This window comes from Sminthopsis crassicaudata, chromosome 2 (assembly GCF_048593235.1).
Source record: "Sminthopsis crassicaudata isolate SCR6 chromosome 2, ASM4859323v1, whole genome shotgun sequence".
Lineage (NCBI taxonomy): Eukaryota > Metazoa > Chordata > Mammalia > Dasyuromorphia > Dasyuridae > Sminthopsis > Sminthopsis crassicaudata.
In genome coordinates this window covers 294647480-294666597 of record NC_133618.1, presented here as the reverse complement: position 1 = coordinate 294666597, position 19118 = coordinate 294647480, and the positions used below count along the sequence as shown (strand labels likewise).

The 19118-nt window shown below is 37.9% G+C and overlaps 1 protein-coding gene and 1 long non-coding RNA gene across 23 annotated transcripts in view; one reads left to right on the top strand and one right to left on the bottom strand.

The window, feature by feature from the left end:
• LOC141556156 (uncharacterized) overlaps positions 1-13077 on the top strand; it is a 74704-nt gene extending 61627 nt beyond the window's left edge. Inside the window, exon 3 of the long non-coding RNA XR_012486444.1 lies at positions 12607-13077. This is a non-coding gene — a long non-coding RNA (uncharacterized LOC141556156). The remainder of the gene's footprint in view (positions 1-12606) is intronic.
• FOXN3 (forkhead box N3) overlaps positions 1-19118 on the bottom strand; it is a 497018-nt gene that overhangs the window by 284732 nt on the left and 193168 nt on the right. The window contains exon 1 of one of the 22 annotated variants that reach the window (XM_074289770.1): positions 3703-3724. The exons of 15 other annotated variants lie outside the window; for them this stretch is intronic. The gene's annotated coding sequence lies outside the window, so the exon portion shown is untranslated. Of the gene's footprint in view, positions 1-2327; positions 2864-2988; positions 3093-3326; positions 3598-3702; positions 3725-19118 lie in introns of those variants that run through there. 6 more of the 22 variants (XM_074289768.1, XM_074289767.1, XM_074289757.1 and 3 more) reach the window with 6 other exon arrangements.

The following is a 19118-nucleotide window of genomic DNA, read 5'->3' as shown; positions in this document are numbered from 1 at the left end:
TCTACTTCAAAAAGTTTACATCAGTTAAACCTTAACTCTCTCTGTGATTTCAATAAAGTCTCTTTTTCCTCTTTGGATCTCAGTTTTCTTATCTGTAAAATGGGAGGAGGGATGGGAAGGGAACAATACCTAAAACAACTTCTACTGTTCCTTCAAAAGGATAAGAAAGCTATGAGTTTCATCTGCTATTTTGAAAAGAAAAGCATAACATTAATGTGAAGTTCCCTAAATCAGGAAACAAGAATGAAATTTTGTCTACAAAAGGTACGTTTTATTCCCGCTAAACGGAAACAACTAGAGTGGGCAAGAGGAAGGAATTCTACAATAACCTGGAATTTTTTTCTTTATAATTAGATCAAATGTGGGTTTTCTCAAAGATCTTAGAGTTCACACCAAATATCTGAATTTCTGGTGAACAAATGTAACTTCCTACTCCTTAAAGGGGAAAAAGCTAGATCAACTATTCTAGCTCAAGTCAACTTGAGCTCCAAATGAAAGTTTTATGTCTCATGAGCTTCTAAACAGGAAAATTATATCATGGCTGACAGTAAAGTAATTTAATTGCACTGTTGCTATGACAACATGCTGCTCTCTTTCTGTTTAATTTGCTTATTTGTCAGTAGCTTCCCAAAGGAATGAACAAGCTATTCTCCATGTTTTCTTTTGTTTTAAACAAACATTTTCAGAGGCCAGCAATAATAGTTTCTTTCTTTAAATGATACTTCAAAAATAAGTTTACAAAAATAAAGAACAAGGAAGCAGGGTCCAATAACCTTGTATTTCTTTGCTTTGTCTATATTTCCATAGCCTTCCTTTTAGCTCCCCCCAACCATTCAACCCAACTACATACCTACAAATCATGCATTTTATAGCAACTGTGTGCAAGGCCCTTGACCTCTAAGATTGGTTTAAAACACATTTTCCAGAAACCACAGCTGAGGATTTTTCCATTATTCTTGTCTAACTACAGCACTAACCAAATCTTTTTCCCTCCCTATTCTAGAGAAATGGGGGGGGCGGGGAGAAAAAGAGGGAGTATGCAGTTAAGCAAACATTTTTTTAATCTGCTGCCAATTAAGCTGTTCCACAAGATAAGTCAATAGTTATTCAGTGGTGACCCCTTTAAAACTTTTCTTTTTTGAATTATCTATATTATACCCTCCTTTTTTTATGTCTTGCTTTAAAAAAAAAAAAAAAAGTAAACTGCTTTAGAAAAGCTTGTTTCTTGCCTACTTCTAAAAATTTTTTTTACAATAACTGACAGGCACATTAAAATGTTGAGCCCTCAACAGGTGTTCACTATGGGATTTAGAAAGAGGAGGTGGGAGGGAGGAGGAGGGTGACAGATATTTCAATAGCAAAGCTAACGGAGTCCGAGAGTTTGTGGGGCCAGGGGCAACTCCATTCCCACCCCTCCCTAGCTGCGCGCGCGCACACTCTGGATTCCCTTCTACTGTACTTGTCAAAAACATTTGAAGGGGAACAATGAAGGCAGCGATTGGCTGGGCTGAGAGTCAATCAGTCGGGTTGCTAGGAGACGGGGAAACTGCTCTTATTCCCCACACATAGGGCAGTTGCGAGCTCACATACCTTCACTGCTGGTCAGATGTCATAAACATTTTATTGGCCTTAAGGGTTGCATGTCATAAAAATAAATACAGCCCCCCAACTTATCATGCCCCCAAGGAAATCTGATAGAGAAGGGGGTACTTGGGCCTGGGTAGCTGAGTAACGTTTCAGGAGACTTATTCTCTTTTGCCCACGGCAAAGCTGGACAGTTTTGGTTTTGTTTTGTTTTGTTTTTGTTTTTTTAAAGAGACAGAAAAAAAATCTTTGTTAGGCACATTTCTTGTTATCTTGGGGTCCGTTTTCTCCACCCCTATGCACCCCAGACTCCAGTGTGAATGACTGAGATCCCGGTCCTCTTCACACAATGCCAATTCTTGTCTGTTTCTGAAGGGGACTCTTTCTTTTTCTTTTCTTTCTTTTTTTTTTCGGAAATCGAAGCAATAGGAAAACATCCTGTACGTCGGGTCAGGAAACTCTCTAGACCAACCAACTTAGCTCTGCTGGGGTTCTCTTCCTCACTTGGGCCAACCCAGCCGCATTCCGCACCCCAGAGAAAACATCCTTCCCTACCCCACCCCGATGCCCAGCTGCAGACGGGTGAGGACCACCTTCAGACATTAAAACACTCGAGTTGGTCCTTCACCATCTCCGGCCCATCCCTCTGGGCCCCAGCTTCACTTTCCTTCCCTCCTCCTCCCCCCACCTACCCCGATCTACCTCCCACCCTGGACGCCTGTAAAAGCTTGAAATAAACTTACCTGGCTCCAGCGGGGGGTAGGGTCAGGGTGGGGTGGGGAGAGGGAAGGGGATGGAAGGTGGGATTAGATTCCACCGCTGCCCTTGGGCGTGAGGTTACAAACTTTCATCTGATGGAAGTGCACATCGCTTCCTCCCCTGGCTAACAATGTGCAGCAGGCAGTAGCGAGGGAGGAGGTGGTCGTGAGGAACAGAAGCGGGAAGAGAAGGAGGAGGAAGGGGAGAGAAGGGTAAGAGAGAGACATGGGACCTGCTGCAGTCGGCCTCCTTTCTTTCCTCTCCCCCGCCCCCTCCCCGGCCCGTCCGATCTCCCCACTCGAGATCGGCCGCGTTTGGGGGCCAAGGCTCGCAGAAGAGCGATAAATTGTTTCCACTGCAAACAAAAAAAGGCGACACATGACCAGGAAAGAGGAGGGGGGAAGAAAGGGGAGGGGAGGGGAGGGGAAAGCAAAGGGGGGGGAGGGAGTCGGAGAGAGAGAAAACGTGGGCTGGGCCGCCGGCAGGCAGCCGCGACTAGAGCTGCAGTGAGACTAACTGGGGAAGAGGAGCACAGGGCTCGCTGTTCTCGTCTGGGGCGGCAAGCTGGGAGGAGGAGGTAGAGGCTGCCCTGCGGAAGAAGAAGGCTGTCACCCTCCGGCCCCCTTTCTCTCCTCCTTCGGTTACCTCAGCTCCATGTCCTAGCCCAGTTCCACTCTGGGATCACGCAAAGGAGATTTCCCCAGCCGGCTCCGGCTCCTCTCCTCCTTCACTTCTCCCTATGCCCCTTGGGCTGGCGGGGGTGGGGACCTGAAAGGGGGGTGACGCTGCTCCCGAAGAGCCACAGCACTTTCCCTTTCTACGGTGGGGGTCGGGGCGGGAGACTCGGAAAGAAAAGAGAAAAAGGAGAAAAAGGAAGGAACCTATACCGACCCTCAAAGGGTCCTCAAAGCTCCCTTCTTCCTACCCTCCCCCCTCCCCCAGTGTAGAGGTGGGTGCACGCATACTAGAGCGCTTCCCTGTACCGTGAGATGATTCCAGATCCTGCAGAAGTTTGTATCCTCGCTTCTCTTTTAAAAGCTGCAGAGGAGGTGCCGGGAAGCCCCAAATCAGAGGTAGAGTAGTACCCCCTTTCTAACTCGGCTGGCACCTCCATTCTCTGAGAGCCACCTAAGCTCCAACGTGTCACCCAGTCTGATCTCACCCAATCATGCCATACATGGTACAAAGTAAAAATTTAAAAAGGAATTACGATGCGGTCGAGTCTTCAGTGCAGAAAAAAATATTCCACTCCTCCCAAACTACAAAATTCCTATCATAACTCCCAAAACCTTTCCAAATTTTTCCCCCTCCAGCCGTTCCCCCACCTCACCCCAGGAGAAAAGTCTTAGCTAAAATTACACTTTTCAGAATCGCTTATCTAGCAGATGAAAGATAGCCTCCTGGCCGAGACGGAATTAAAGAAAAACAATGTCCGTTTTAAAGCAAACCGCGGATTTTAAAAGCCACAGAAGGGGAGTTGGCAATTGTTTGTTTTCCACACTCGGGCAGACTTCTAGGCCAGCCGCTAAAACAAATCTTATCTCCCAGCCCCTTCCAGGAGGTTCGTTCAAACCCAATTACCAATTCATGGTCCCACCCACACAAATGAGCACCAGCCCCAGAGGAGAGAGTCTCGGCTGCCTACGGAGAATTTGCCACCCACGGTTAGAACAGTCTTCCCATATTCCCGCCCCCCCCCCCATCTTTTCATAGGATAATAGCGCTGGCCTACAGGACACCCTAGGGATTTTTTTTTTTTTTTTAAAGAACAGAAGGGGAAATTTTTTAAAACAAAACCTAGCCACTGCACAGACAGGCAATCGATTCAAAGTTTGTCGGAGTCTTTAATGAGCAAAAGGTTCTGTTCCTCATCCCACCCCAATCCAGTGGACCCGCAGAACTTTTGCAAGGACCAGTCAAAACAGTAATGATATACAGTAATGGAACAGAGTAACCTCTTAATAACCGCTAGTAGACTGGCTGGTTGATTGACAGACTTAGAGGGAAGGGCTAAGACTGACAGAAGGGAGAAGAAAGCAGAGGGTGTGGTGGAAAGAGCTGGGGGGGGGGGGAGAAAGGGGAAGGGGGGAGCCTCTTTGCCCCTCCCCCTTGTGACCTAGTTCACTCTTTAGAGGTCTCAGTTTCCTCATCTGTAAAATGAAAGGACGAACTAGACATCTCTCTTGGACCCTAAGAAAATGTTGAGGCAGTTTACATGTGTTCTGGTTTGAAGCAAGATTTAGCCAAGTAGGATGAAGTAGAAGGATATGACCCTACTTGCTTTTCGATTTTTTTTTTCATTCCTGAAAAGAAGGAAACAAACCTGGAAATTATTCAGTACAAGACCAGCTTCTTCTCACTAGGGAAAAGGGAATCCTCTACCATTCATCAATCTCAGAAAATAGTAGGGTACCTTCAATATAATATCCTCGTCTTCACTGCAAACTAAAGGAGAACAGATGTAACAGCAATGTCCATTCAAAAAATTAGTTAAAAAAAAAAAAAAAGACCACGAGTAGTTGGGGGAAGGGAGGAAATTTTAACACTAATCTCAACTGTAGTATAAAAATTTTTATTTTCTTAGGATCTGGAGAACAATAAGGGCAGCAAAGAAACAAATTCTATTTCCCTGTCATTACCTTTCAAGTCTCTTTAGACAAGCTCCTTCAGTGCTACTAATGTTATTAATCAGAAGTATATCAGCAATCCCTCCTTTTCATGCCGCTAAACCCCCCAACCTATTGACTAGCTCACTCAAACCAGAATTTAACATCCTTTTTAATAGCTCAAAAGATCAGTGATTTCATCAAAGTGGGTAGTCCCTCCCCAGAGAAAGAACATAACCCCATGAAAGTATATGAATTGATATGTATGGTTATTCTTTTCATGATAGCTTCCCTGTAGTTGGTTATCTTAATCACTGGCCCAGTCTTCATAACTCACCAACCTGATAGGGCTTTTAATTAAATTCATATTAAGCACCAACCATATCTGAGGATTCTGAGTAAAAAAGACACTAACTCTTCACTCAAGGATCTTTATGTTCTAAAGAAAAGTAGTGTTCAGAATCCAAGATTGTCTCGTGCTACAAGGAGGCATCAGAGTAGGATTTAAATAGAAGTACTCTTTAAGTCTCTTTTGAAATATGGTACATTACTCTCTTGTTTTCTATATTCATTGGAATATAAGAAGTGGAGTAATGTAGTAGGATGAGCTTTTGGGCAGAGAGTCAAGAAATACCTTAGTTTGAAACCATGTCTATAACACTTACTGTGAGGCCATGGGAGAGTCCATTTGCCTCTCTAAATCTGTTTCCTATAAAATAAGAAAGATAATACCACCTTTTTCTCAGCACAGTGCCTGGCACATAGTAGGTGTTTAATATGTTTATTAATTGATTATGACTATAAAGCATTACAAAAATGCTAGCTAGCTAATATATTTTAAAATATTAACTATTCTAATTTTAAAATAGAGAAAGTACTGAGAAACATAAGACTTGTGTTCAAATTCTGCCAGACAAGTGTGAACAAGGGCAAGTTACATCACCTCTCTTTGATTATTAATAATACCTCTAATACCTATCTCACAAATGAAACAACATGTAAAATGTTTGCAAATCTTTAAGTACCTTACATCTTGTATCATTCTTTAAAATCCCACTGCCTCTTCCCCAGTGATTTGCCTTAAGGTTCTCAACAAGTCAGAATACTTTCATCTATAATAAAAGCACAAGTTAATATAAGGTCAGGAAAATTCTGACCCTACAAATGTAGAAGGTGCATTAAGGAGCTTTTTGAACCATACAAATTTAGGAACTATATTAAGCACCTAGTAAGCATATGGTACTGTGTAAAATACTAAGAAGAATACTTTCTTGGACTGCCCTGCTGGTAGTTTCCACCAGTCTTCCCTTTCTACTATAACAGGAAAAATTGAAGTTAAAACCTTCAGAAGAGTTTCAAGAGCTAAAATAAAAAAGGAAAAAAATGACGGGAGTATAATCTTGAAAGACTCAGAATATATGTTCAGCAACAAGCCACTCTCAAATAAAGAGAGGGTCAACAACATAATATTGGTCAACAGATGATGCTATAGATTACAACCTATAAAACTATTCTAGTAAACTGTGGAGGGGCTGTGATCTGGATTAATGGAGTATAGCAAAGATTGATCCTCAACAGATTTCAACAGGTGTTGAACAGGTGAAAGTACTTTTCTGCATCAAATTTCTCAGATAAAAGTCTTCCTACCAAAGTATATATGGAACTGATTTAAATTTCTAAGAGCCACTCCCCAAATAATGAATGGTCAAAAGATGTGTTTTCAAAAGAAGAAATTTTAATTCTCAGTAACCAAGCAGGGAAAAAAATGCTCCAAATCATTAAGTATTAGCAAAATGTATGTTTAAAGCAACTCTGAGGTTACAATACACTGGCAAAAATGATAAATGTTGGAAAGATTGAAGGAAAGCAAACTCTGTAGGTGGAGTTGAGAAATGGTCTACTTGTTTTGGAAAGCAATGTTAAATTTAATGTTCAAAAAGTCCCTAAATGATGCACACATTTTGTCCTCATGATATTATTAGGCCTAAGCTCTAGTGAGATCAAGGAAAGAAGGAAAGGGCTCATAAGTACAAAAATTATTTGTAAGGACTCTTTTTTTTTTGTGGTGGCAAAGAACTAGAAACTGTAGGGGGAAACTGTTGAAGAATCTTTGAAAAAAAATTATAGTTTAATATATACTACAGTCACACTATAAGAAATGGTGAAAAGGACAAATTTAGAGAGCAAAAAAAAGAACCGTATATACTACTGCAGAGTAAAGTGAACAGAATCAGATGAGCATTTTATACAATGACCACATGGTAAATACAACAACTTTGAAAGGCTTAAGAACTCTGATGAGCACTGTGACTTACCACAATTCCAGAGGGCCAACAATGATAAATCATACTATCGGCCTCCTGACCAATGGCAAACTATGCAGAATGAGAAACAAATTTAGACATGATTGATGAAGAATTTTGTTTTGCTTGACTGTATATATGTATTACAAGAGTTTGTATTATTTTTCTTTTTTTATTGAGAGAAAAAATTGATAAGGAAAGAAAATAAATGCTTATTACTTGAAAAAAAAATTGAAAACAATTTCTTGGGTAAAGAGTTTATTAGATCTTGCAACAGGAGTTCATGGAATTCCTCTAACTCAATGAATAGATTTAGTAAATATCTTAAGTTATTTTCCTAAAGTACATCTGTTAACTCAGTAAACTCTAGTGGCTCCCTATTACCTTGAGAATTTTAAAAACTTTACAACCTTTCCAGACTTTTACATACTATTCTTTACATATACTACAACCTTCCTTACTTTTCTTTAATTAAGTAGAGCATTCCATCTCTCCTTTCCAGATCTTAGCATTAACAATTCTCCTATACCTAGATTCAGCTCAAGCATTCCCTCTCTAAAGAAAGAGTTTTCCTGATTATCCTATTACCAATACCATTCTTCACAGGAGTTCTTTTTATATATTCATATATCTACATGTTACCTCCCTTGATTTTTCTCTTAACCATACTGCAAAAGCTCCTAGATGAGAACTTGTTGGGTTTTTGTTTGTATTTCCAGCACTTAACAGGGGGCCTGGCATATAATAGGCACTTATTAAATCCTTGTTTATATCTACTAAGTATAAGACATTGTGCTAGGCAGGAGGGCTACAAAAAAAACAAAACAAAACAAAAAACCAGACAATTCCTGTTCACAACAAGCTTTCTACTAAGGTAATATATGTGTATTCATAAGTAAGGTAATTTAAGGAGGAAAAAGAGCCCTAACAAAATGAGGTGGGGAGGTAGTAATCAGAAAACACTTCTCAGGTGAGGTAGCCTTTAAATGGATCTTCAGATAGGATCAGGATTGTGATGAACAGAAATGAAGAGAAAGGACAATCTAGACCTGGAGGATGGTCTCTTCTAGCTCTGATTCTGTGACATTTTCCATCTGTTACACAATTTTCCGTCTCTTACACAAATGTGATGTTTCAATACTCCATTCCCTATTTTACTCTTCTTTATTTTCTCATTCATCATTTACTGAATGCCTGCTAGGTAATTCTTCAAGACTATAGGATGCAGAGGAGGTGCAACTTCCTTTAGCAAAAAGAAATTTCTTTTCTTTTCTTTTCTTTTTTGCTGAGGCAACTTAAGTGACTTGACCAGGGTTACACAGCTGGAAAGTGTTACATGTCTGAAGCAGGATTTGAAATCAGACCTGAGTCAGGACTGGTACTCTATCCACTGTGTCATCTAGCCGCCCCCCTAAATTTCCTCATGTACTTCACAATAATCAATAAAATCACAGGGTCAGAAATATGACACAATAGATAAGAACACTAAATTGGGGATCAGCTATTCCAAGTTCAAATCTATTTAAGTTAGACACTTTAACAAGCTACATGTGAATCTGGACAAGTCACAAACTTTGTGTGCCTTGGTTTTCTTAACTGTAAAAAGGGATAACAATAGTACCTACTTTTTAGGGTTATTGTAAGAATCAATTGAGAGAAATTTGCAAAGCATTTGGCATAGTTCCTGGCATACAGTAGACATAAATAAATGCTTATTTCTTTTCCTTATTTCTATGCTTCCTATTTACTAGATACAGGGTAGACTGTGCTGAGAAATAAAAATGAATAACATCCATTTAATAAAGGCTTATTTAGCTCATACCAGATGATGGAAGATATAAAAACAAAAAATGATACAATCCTCCTTCTTAAAGAACTTACATTCTACTGAGGGGGAGAGGGGGAGGGATGGAGAGTGGGAGAGAGGTATGCACACAAATACAGAAAAGCCTGGAACTCTAATACTGGAAGAACAAGAAGTCTCTTCCATGAGCAACAGAGAGTTATTGAGTGTTTTTGAACAGGTAAGTAACATACTCAAAGCTTTTTCATCAGGAAGATTAATCTGTAAAAGATCATAAGATGAACTGGAAGATCTGAAGATACTAAACGCAAAGAGACTCATTTGGAGATAATGAAGGTTTAAAGTAGATAGTAGCTTTGGGAGGGTTACCTTAGGAAGGAACCAATTAAGGATTTACTTCGAGATTGATTATTAATTCCTGCTGGAGTTTGGAAACTGGTTTTGTGTAGTATAGGAAGAGTAATGGAAACTCTATAATGTTATATAATTTGTAAAATTTAATCCCATTGCTATAATACTATGTCTCAATGATAACCATTCTAGATATACTAGAGTAACTTCTGGTACACTTTTTTAGTTTCCCAGATTTTTCATTTTGGTGCATTATTTGCATAAGCATGAATGTAGGCAAGAGGAGGTGCTTGAGAAATGACTAGTTAGATATATTCCCCTGGTGGTAAGGAAGCCACATAAGAGTTATATATGAGAGTGTGAAAAAGAGATGGTTCCTTTTCCTTCCTTAGCTTAAGATTAAACTGTATCAAGAATCCTGGCTGGAGCAAAATGGAAATGAACTTATAACTCTTTTTTTTTTTTAAACTATAAACATAAAATTCTTGACTTTCTTCCACTATATTCAATGATCCAGTGCTATAGATCTACTTTTGTCTTCTTATTATTCAATTGTTTCAATCATGTCTGACTCTTTGTAACCCCATTTGGAGTTTTCTCAGTGAAGATACTGCAATAGTTTGCCATTTCCTTCTCCATTTTACAGATGAGAAACAGAGGCAAACAGGGTTAAGTGACTTATCGAAAGTCACACAGCTAGTACATATCTGAGGGCCAGATTTGAACTCTTGAAAATGGATCTTCCTGTTGCCAAGCACAATGCTTTGTCCACTGTGCCACCTTGCTGCCCATGGCAAAAGTTGTCTCACTGCCCTACTTGTCCTTCAAAGAACAACATCTCCATCTCCCAACTCCATATCTTTTCATTGGCTGTACAAAATGTCTAGAAAGCTCTTCCTCTTCATATTTCTCCTGGTTTCTGTAGCTTCCTTTGAGATTCAGTTCAAACCCCACTCTCTGCAAACAGCCTTTCTATTTCAGTCATTCCCTCCTCTCTCCTTTCTCTAATGAATTATCTCCAATTTATTATCTCATATTTGTTGATTGACTGATTGATTCTGGATTTTAGATCCAGTCATTCCATTCTATTAATAATTAATTTAATTAATTAATGATATCTACTGCAGGCCCAGCATGAGAAGAACACATAAGACTTATAGAAAGTGCCCTTTCCCTCAACTCAAGGATGGGATTATGATTTAGTTGGGGAAATAGGATTAATACAAATGAAATGCTTAGAAAACAGTATGAACCAGTATTTAACCAGTTTTGCAAATTATGTGATCTAGAATCTAAGTGCAGTAGCACAGAGAGAGTAAAAAATCAAGGTAGAATAAGTAATTAGGATGCCTTCCCTGGCTAAATGGAAAAGAGAGTAAGTAGAGGTACTGGTGAATATTACACAGTAAACCCCCTGAGGACAAGACCTATGTTGACTTTCATTTTTATTTTGCACAGTACCTAGCACAGTGCCTAGTCTATAATTAGCACTTCATAAATGCTTAATGAATTAAATGAATAAATGAGTTCATCAGACTACAATATGGTTCTATTCCACCTTAAAAATGGCAGACCTCCACTTGAATTTCCCAATCATCCCAAGGGAAGCTTATCCTTTCATTTTAAGCATTCCTCATATTCTCATACTGTACTCATGAAACAATTTAAGAAAATTCCACAGAATCAGTGCAGACAGCTTATGGGAAAATAAGTATCCTTGCAGAGCTTTTTACAAAAGGCTTAAAAATCTTATCAATCAGTGGGGACAAAATTATACCTTTCTCAAAGTGTTGGTGTTTTGAGTAAACTAGAGAGCTGTTTAGTATAATAAATATTGTATTTCCCATTAGGGATTCTATTGTACCAATGTGAGCAGGCTTACCGTATCTATGATATTATACCAAACTTTTCATAAATTCCCATATGGGTCCAAATATAAGGCGAACCCTCCTTGAATTAAATGATTTTGATTTAAAAGTCTATCTCCAAACTAATTTATATATATATATATATATATATATATATATATATATATATATCTGGCTTCCTTTATACCCAAACATAATGGAAATAATCTGTCAGACTAAGTGAACACTTTTCTGAAGTCTCTGCCTATTCTCCTGGTTGCAGTGGACGTGCAACTCAAAAATAAGGAGTACCCACTGGAATAACAACTAATATTTCTATAGCTATTTCTGAGAGTTCTTCCTATTTCTATAAAGGTTTATGGTTTACAAAAGCTTTCCTTGCAACAAAATAATAACATTTAGATAGTGTCAACTATGTGCCAGGACTTTGCTATGCAAACCATTTTTACAAGTATTACAACCGTGGGAAGTAGTCTAATAAATTCACATTTTAGAAATGAGGAAACTGAAGCAAACAAATCAAGTGCCTTGTCCAAGTCACAAACAGCTTCTATGTGAATGAGCCTGGATTTGAACTCAGGTCTTCCTGACTATAAGCCCAGAACTCTATCCACTGATTATCTAGTGTTAGTAAGTAGTATAAATAGTATTTCCATTTCCCAAAATTGGGAACTGAGTTCCAGACACAGTGACTGACTATATAGACTGGATTATGAGAAAACATGCAGGAGAATAAAAACCCACTAAGGCTAGAAAAGCAGGAAAGCTATGCCAGATTATGAAGAGCTTTAAATATCAAACATGGAAGCTTGTAAGTTATCTATCTCAGGAGGAATGAGGAATCACTGAGATTTCTTAGGCAGTGAAGTAACTTGGTCAGACCTATGCTTTAAGAATATCAATTTAGAAGCTGTGTGGAAAATGGATTGAGAAGGGGTAATTAGAAACAAGGGAACAATTAGAAGGCTAATTCTGTAATATGTGTGATGAGGGCATGAACCAGGGCAGTAGACATGAACCTTGAGAGATTCAGAGGAGGAAAACACTGATGAGACTTGTCAAAGCACTGGATGTATGAGATAAGTGAGAGTGAAGAGTCAACAGTGGCTGTTTGGGAATTGGGTACTTTTGAGAAATACAGAAGAGGGAAGGGTTAATGAGGAAAAAAATAGAAGTTCAGTTTGGAAAATTCAGAGGATGAGATTGGGATACAACTGATAGACATGAAAAGTAGAAAAATATTCCTGAGTTCAAATCAGGTCTCACACACTTATTAGTTTTGTGTGATCCTAGACAAGTCACTCTTTGCCTCTGTTTCATTATCTGTAAAGTGGGCTGAAGAAGGAAATATCAGTCACTCCCATATCTTCGACAAGAAAACCCCATATAGGGACATGAAGAGTTCAATACAATTAAAATGACCGAAGAATGAATGATATGGCCATTCAGGTGAATGCATCCAGCAGGCAATTGGAAATGCAGAACTGGAGCTCTGAAGAGATGAGGATTTGATATGAATATCTGACAGGCATCTGCATAGAGAAGACCTCAGAACCTTGGTGAAATCACTAAGAAAAAAATGGAGACATTAGACAATCAGAGTTCTAGAGTGCTGAGTACTATCTACTCCAACCCATGATTTACAGATGAAGAAACGGGGATGGTTAAGTGCCTTTCTTATCCAGCAACCAACAGATAATTACAGATCCAAGATTGAAAATCAGGTTCTGGAGAGCTCTAAATCTATGAACCTGAAGAAAATTAGTTATTTGAAAATAAATATCAGCATATTTTTCTTCCAATTTGGTATTTTTAGTTTATCTTACGATCAGCAGTGTGAAGTTGTCTTCATTGCAATCAAACCTAATGGGAATGAGTAGAGGGATACATATGAAAATATAAGTGATGTCAAGACATGGTAGTCAATGACTATAGTAATCTATTTTGACACACTCAAGGATTCCAGTTTCTAGGATAAAAAGTCACTATTTGACAAAAACTGCTGGAAAAATTGGAAAACAGCATAGCAGAAACTAGGCATAAATTAACATTTTACCCTGTATGCCAAGATAAGTTTGAAATGGGTACATGATTTGGACATAAAGGATGATATCATAAGCAAATTAAGAGAGCAAGGAATAGATTACCTGTCAGATCTATAGAGAAAGGAAGAATTTATAACCAAATGAGAGATAGATATTATTATGAAATACAAAATAGATAATTTTCATTAAATAAAAAAGGGTTTCCACAAACAAAACCAATACAACCAAGATTAGAAGGAAAGCAGAAAGATTGGAAATGATTTTTACTGGCAGTGTTTCTAATAAAGATTTAATTTCTAAAATATATAGAGAAATGAGTCAAATTTATAAGAACTAAAGTCTTTCCCCAATTGACAAATGGTCAAAAGATGAAGAAGCACTGGTTTTCAGATGAAGAAATTAAAAGTTATCTATAATCATATGAAAAAGAGTTCATTATTGATTGAAGAAATATAAATTAAAACAACTCTGAGGTACCACCCTATGCCTATCAGATTGGTTGATATGACAGAAAAGGAAAATGACAAATGTTGGAGATGTGGGAAAATTATAACAGTAATCATTGCTGGTAAAGTTGTGAGCTGATCCAACTGTTCTGAAGAACAATATGGAACTATGCTCAAAGGGCTATCAAACTGTGTATACTCTTTGATCCAGCAATACCACTAGTAGGTTTATATCCCAAAAAGATCACAAAAAAGAGAAATAAATAAAAAGAGAAATAAAAATACTTATATAGCAACTCTTTTTGTGGTGGCAAAGAACTGGAATTTGAGGAGATGCCCATCAATTGGGGAATGACTGCTATAAAAAATGATAAGCGAGGGATTTCAGAAAAACCTGCAAAGACATACATGAACTAATGCTGAGCAAAGTAGAATTAGGAGAATATTGTACACAGTAATAGCAACATTGTATGATAGACTTAGGATTTCTCAGCAACACAGTGATCCAAGACAATTTCAAAAGGCTTATGATGGAAAATGCCATACACATCCAGAGAAACAGCTATGGAGTCTGAATGCAGAATGAAGCATACTATTTTTACTTTATTGTTATTGTTTTTTTTTTTCTCATGGTTTCTCCCTTTCGTTATGATTCTTCTTTTACAACATGACTAATGTGGAAATATGTTTAATATGATTGAACATATATAACCTATAATCTATATCATTCTGCTTGCTATCTTGGGGAAGGGGAAGGGAAGAGAGGGGAAACTTAAAATCTTACAAAAGTGAATGTTGAAAACTATCTTTACATGCAATTAAAAAAATAAAATACTATTAAATGAAAAAATTAAAGAAAAAAGAAAGCACACATAAGAACAAAATTATTAACAAAAATATTTTTCAAAGAAACAACAAAATAGAAAAAGGGGAAAAATCAGTTTCTAAATGCCCACCAATCTTTAGTTCCTTGATAGCAAGGACTCTCTATTTTATACTTCTCTGGTTCCCACTCTTTGCCTAGTGCAAAGTGGGTTATCAAAAAATATTTGTTGACTGTTTCACCCAAAAAGAATTATAACCCTCTTGGAAAAAAATCTTCCTTCTTGAAACTTTTTATCTATGTAAAGCCATTGCCCTGCTACACAAAAGAAGCCACAACAAATTTTTTTTCCCCTTTCCCAAGTTTTTGAGAGGTTTTATTGCCTTTTTCAGTGAGTACACCAAGTCCCCAAGGCTCCTGGGTCTCTGTAAGTGAGCCTGCCAAAGTGTTAACAATGCCAAAAAACAAACTTCTCTCACTTTATTTTCTTTGTAGGGAGTGAGAGAAACGAGTCAATCCTTACAAGCAAAACCTTCCCTCTAGAGCAAAGTAAAAGCTCTAACTTTGATGAACTTTTTGAAAAACAGTAACGAACTAAGCTCATTTGGTCTAGATTTATCCCTGCTGGGTTGAAAGGCACAACAAATATCCACCTAAGAATCATTCCATCAGCAACTAGTGTTGAATTACAACTGAACTGATAGGACCTGATGCAGAAAAATTAAAGGCAAACTAACTATCCCCTTCCAGATTGGTGAAAGTTCACCAGGACATTTCTTTAGGCTAAATTTCTCCTCAGTGATAAAAATTTCAGGGGAAAACCCACCAACTTCTCCCCTCACTTTTTAAAGAGTACTTAAACTCAGGTGTAAATCCCATGTACCCACAAGCATCAAAGTGTGGTTGCAAATGACTGGTCACTTGAATACTGTGTAAGATTCAAGTTACTAAGGAAGGCAAAAGCTGGGTTACAGTTCTGTTTCCAACACTTTCTAGCTGTGTTACTATGTTACAAAGAAGCACAAGCCAATTTGCCCTTCTGTGCCAAAGTTTCCTCATCTGTCAAATAAGGCTAATAATACTTTCATTATCTATCTCTTAGAATAAAGCTTGGTGATTCTTAAGCAGTACAGAAATGTTAACTAATATAATTCTAAAGGAGATAGCTAATACAATTGCTAATTCTCAGTCAGTCAGTCAATAAACTTTTATGAAACACTATGTGCCAGGCACCATGCTAAATTCTGGGGATGCAAAGAGTGTTTAACAACAAAAACAGTCCGAAGGAGCTAGAGGTCTAATAAGGAAGACAATATGTAAATAACTATGTACTAAAAAAATAAGTTATATACAGGATAAATTTGTTCACTGATAGTTTAAGTAATTAAATAATTCTTCCAGTAGGAATAGTTAAATACTACTACCTCATTTTTGTATCTAAAGAAACATGAATGTTCTTATTTTCAAAGTACTAGACCCAGCGGGGGCAGCTAGGTGGCACAGTGGATAGAGCACCAGCCCTGAATTCAGGAGGACCAGAGTTCAAATATGATCTCAGACACTTAACACTTCCTTTTTCCTGGGCAAATCACTTAACCCCAGCCTCGGGGAAAAGAAAAAAAAAAAAAAAAAAGTACTAGACCCAGGTCCTCCTATCCCACTCCCAGTGCTTTTTAATATATCAGTTTTGTTCATTGTAGAGCATTGACTTATCTTTTATCTACCACAGACATTTTCAGGCCAGATATTTGACAATGTGGGATTCAGAAAGGGGTGCTGCCCATGTCAATGACAGAAGCCAGTAAGAAGTGCTTTTGCATACTGGAACATCCATGAGACTAAAACCTCCTCTCTCTTGGCTTCAGGACAAGATGTCTGGGGGCAGGCTGGGTCAATATTGGGAGAGCAGCTCCATCCATGATGTCAACATTATCGTTCCTCTGCCAGAAGGGTCTGGACTCTGGCCAATTGTGGGCATATCACATGACGTTGGACTTATTGAGAGAAATTTAGTGTTTTGTTGTTGTTTTTCTAGGCTAGTGTTTTATCACATTCATCTAGAGGCCTCCATGACCAGGTTCAAAAGGTATGAGGCATTAACTGGTTATTTCCCTCCATACTACTGCCATCTGACTCCAATATGCCCAATAGTAGATACTGGATTTGTCATTCTCTTATACTACTAGCCTCCAAATCCAAAGTGCTATAAGAATTTAATGTGATTACTAGCTTTTTCTTGTAACTTGGGGGAGCAGGATCCAAAGATGAAATGGAGGGATGGAAATAATTTTCAAAATATATTTAGGAGAATTATACATATTTAATCTATTTTGTATTTTTGCTGTCTTAAGGAGGGAGAAAAATTAGAATATGAAGTCTTAACAAAAAATGAAATTGAAAAATTGAAAATTTTCTTTGAAAGTTATTTTTATATGTATTTGGAAAAAGATTTCTTTTGAGAAAAAATTTTTTAAAAGAAAAGAATTTCCAAATCCTAGGGACAAACATGGCCTTGGTCCAATCTTGTTCTGAATTGCAATGATCCAAACTAACTTGCTGCAAAGTGTTAATCCAAACTCATAGCCATTTTCAAAGTTTTAACATAATTTCATCCAAGCACATTTATGACCATAATGCCCTTACCTGACAAAAAAAATTGGGCACTCTATCAGGTTTCTGAGTTTTCAAGTGACCTCAGGATATAATATCAAACATCGTCAAAAGAAACATATTCTAGGGAAAGACAGCTAATGTTCACCTCATTCCACTTTATCTTGCCTAGCAAGGAATAAATATTTTTTAAAAGATTTCCCTCCAAAACATGTTGTCTGAACTTGGAGTAACTAAGCCATCTGAAGCCTGAGACTTAGTGGACCAGCCCTGGGTCATGAGAGGAAGGTTTCAATAGTACACAAAAGGCAAAGCAGACCTGAAAAGAGGCAGCCTGCCCTAGGACAGGCAGCCAACTGCCAAACTGTCATTTTGTTCAGGGGCTGAACAGAAGGCTGGTGTAATGACAACCACGAAACTCAGTTAAAGTCTGAAAAGGTGACTAATGAGCTCATTCATGCTGGCTATAAATTATTCACTACAACACTGATCCCACTCAAGACAAACAGCAAAGTAAACTTTAAACACAGACATCTCAGGCCTCCTAAGTAGAGCAAGTTCTGTCTGTAAAACTTTTCACAATAAGAGATACTTGTCTTTCTCTATTGTCATTGTCTCCTCTGTACTTGTTTACTTTTTTTTAAACCGCCTTTAATCAAGTTTAAACAGACACAGCTGTTAGGCATTTATTTCTCAGTTGAGTCCCCCCCCCTCTTTCCCTCCCCATTAGTTATTAGAAGCAATCATGAAGCTCTATATATAGAGGCAAATTATATTCTTTGAAAATTGAAGGCTGACCTTAAAATGAATCCTAGGTCTTCAGAAAGAATATTCATGTGCATTTGGTGGGTGACTGGCAACACTGACACAAAGGGGGGGAGGTTTGAAATAGAGCAAATCATTCTCAACCATTTATGAAGCTATAGACAGAGCTCCAGCAATTAACTATTTGCTGCAAAACACCTCTTTCCAACCTATGTGGGTCATGTTGTAGTTGAGACTGCCAGGAAAACTTATCAAAATCTAAGAAAAAATTCTTCACTTAGACTTGGGGGGGGCAGTGATAAACAGTTGGGGGGGGGAAATCCCGCCACATGGTTGGAGATAACTTTCCATTTCCTGTTTGATATTAGAGACTTTAAACTCTTCTGTTTCTATAAACCATAATGTTTGCTACTGATGTTGTTACTAAAAGCAGAAAAACTATTTGCATAAAAAGTCCATGTTTTTAAAAACTTAAGATTTAACTTTCTACCTACTTCCAGACCAGAAAAAGTCAGAACACATTTAAACAAATATTCCCCCTCCCAACCCATGGTCAGGTCACATGTGCTTTTAACATGCATATTCTTATTCACTGAATAAGCTACTGCTGGTTATTTTTTCTTAGCATGTCATTCCATATCCACACTAGCTGTGTGACCTCAGCGAGTCACTTGTCAGTTCTTTATCTGGAAAATTCAGGGGTTGGTCTAGATGGCCTGGGCTCTGGGGACTCTTCCAGATCTATATCTACAGGTTCATAATTTGAAGCTAGAGGTCTTAAGAATTTATGTGAAATATGTGAGTTAGAAGACATATTAAATAGTGGAGCCACAATTCATATCCAATTCATATTACATTGAACTGTATTGTTCTCCACAATACATTTCAAGGAACAATCTCAAGAAAAATCACATAATGCAATCATAGAGTAATGCTCAAAAGCAAAAATAAGAAAATGAAAATGAATTTGACTACTGGGGATACCTCTCAAGACCACTACAAGTATGACAGCATTATCACAAATTCAGAATTAGTCATATAGTTCAGAGATGTCAAAATATGCATTGGCCCACATAGAGTCAACAATAATCCCAAGTATGGGCCCAAACTATATTAAAATGTAATTTAGAAATATGTAACAAAATAAATGTAAT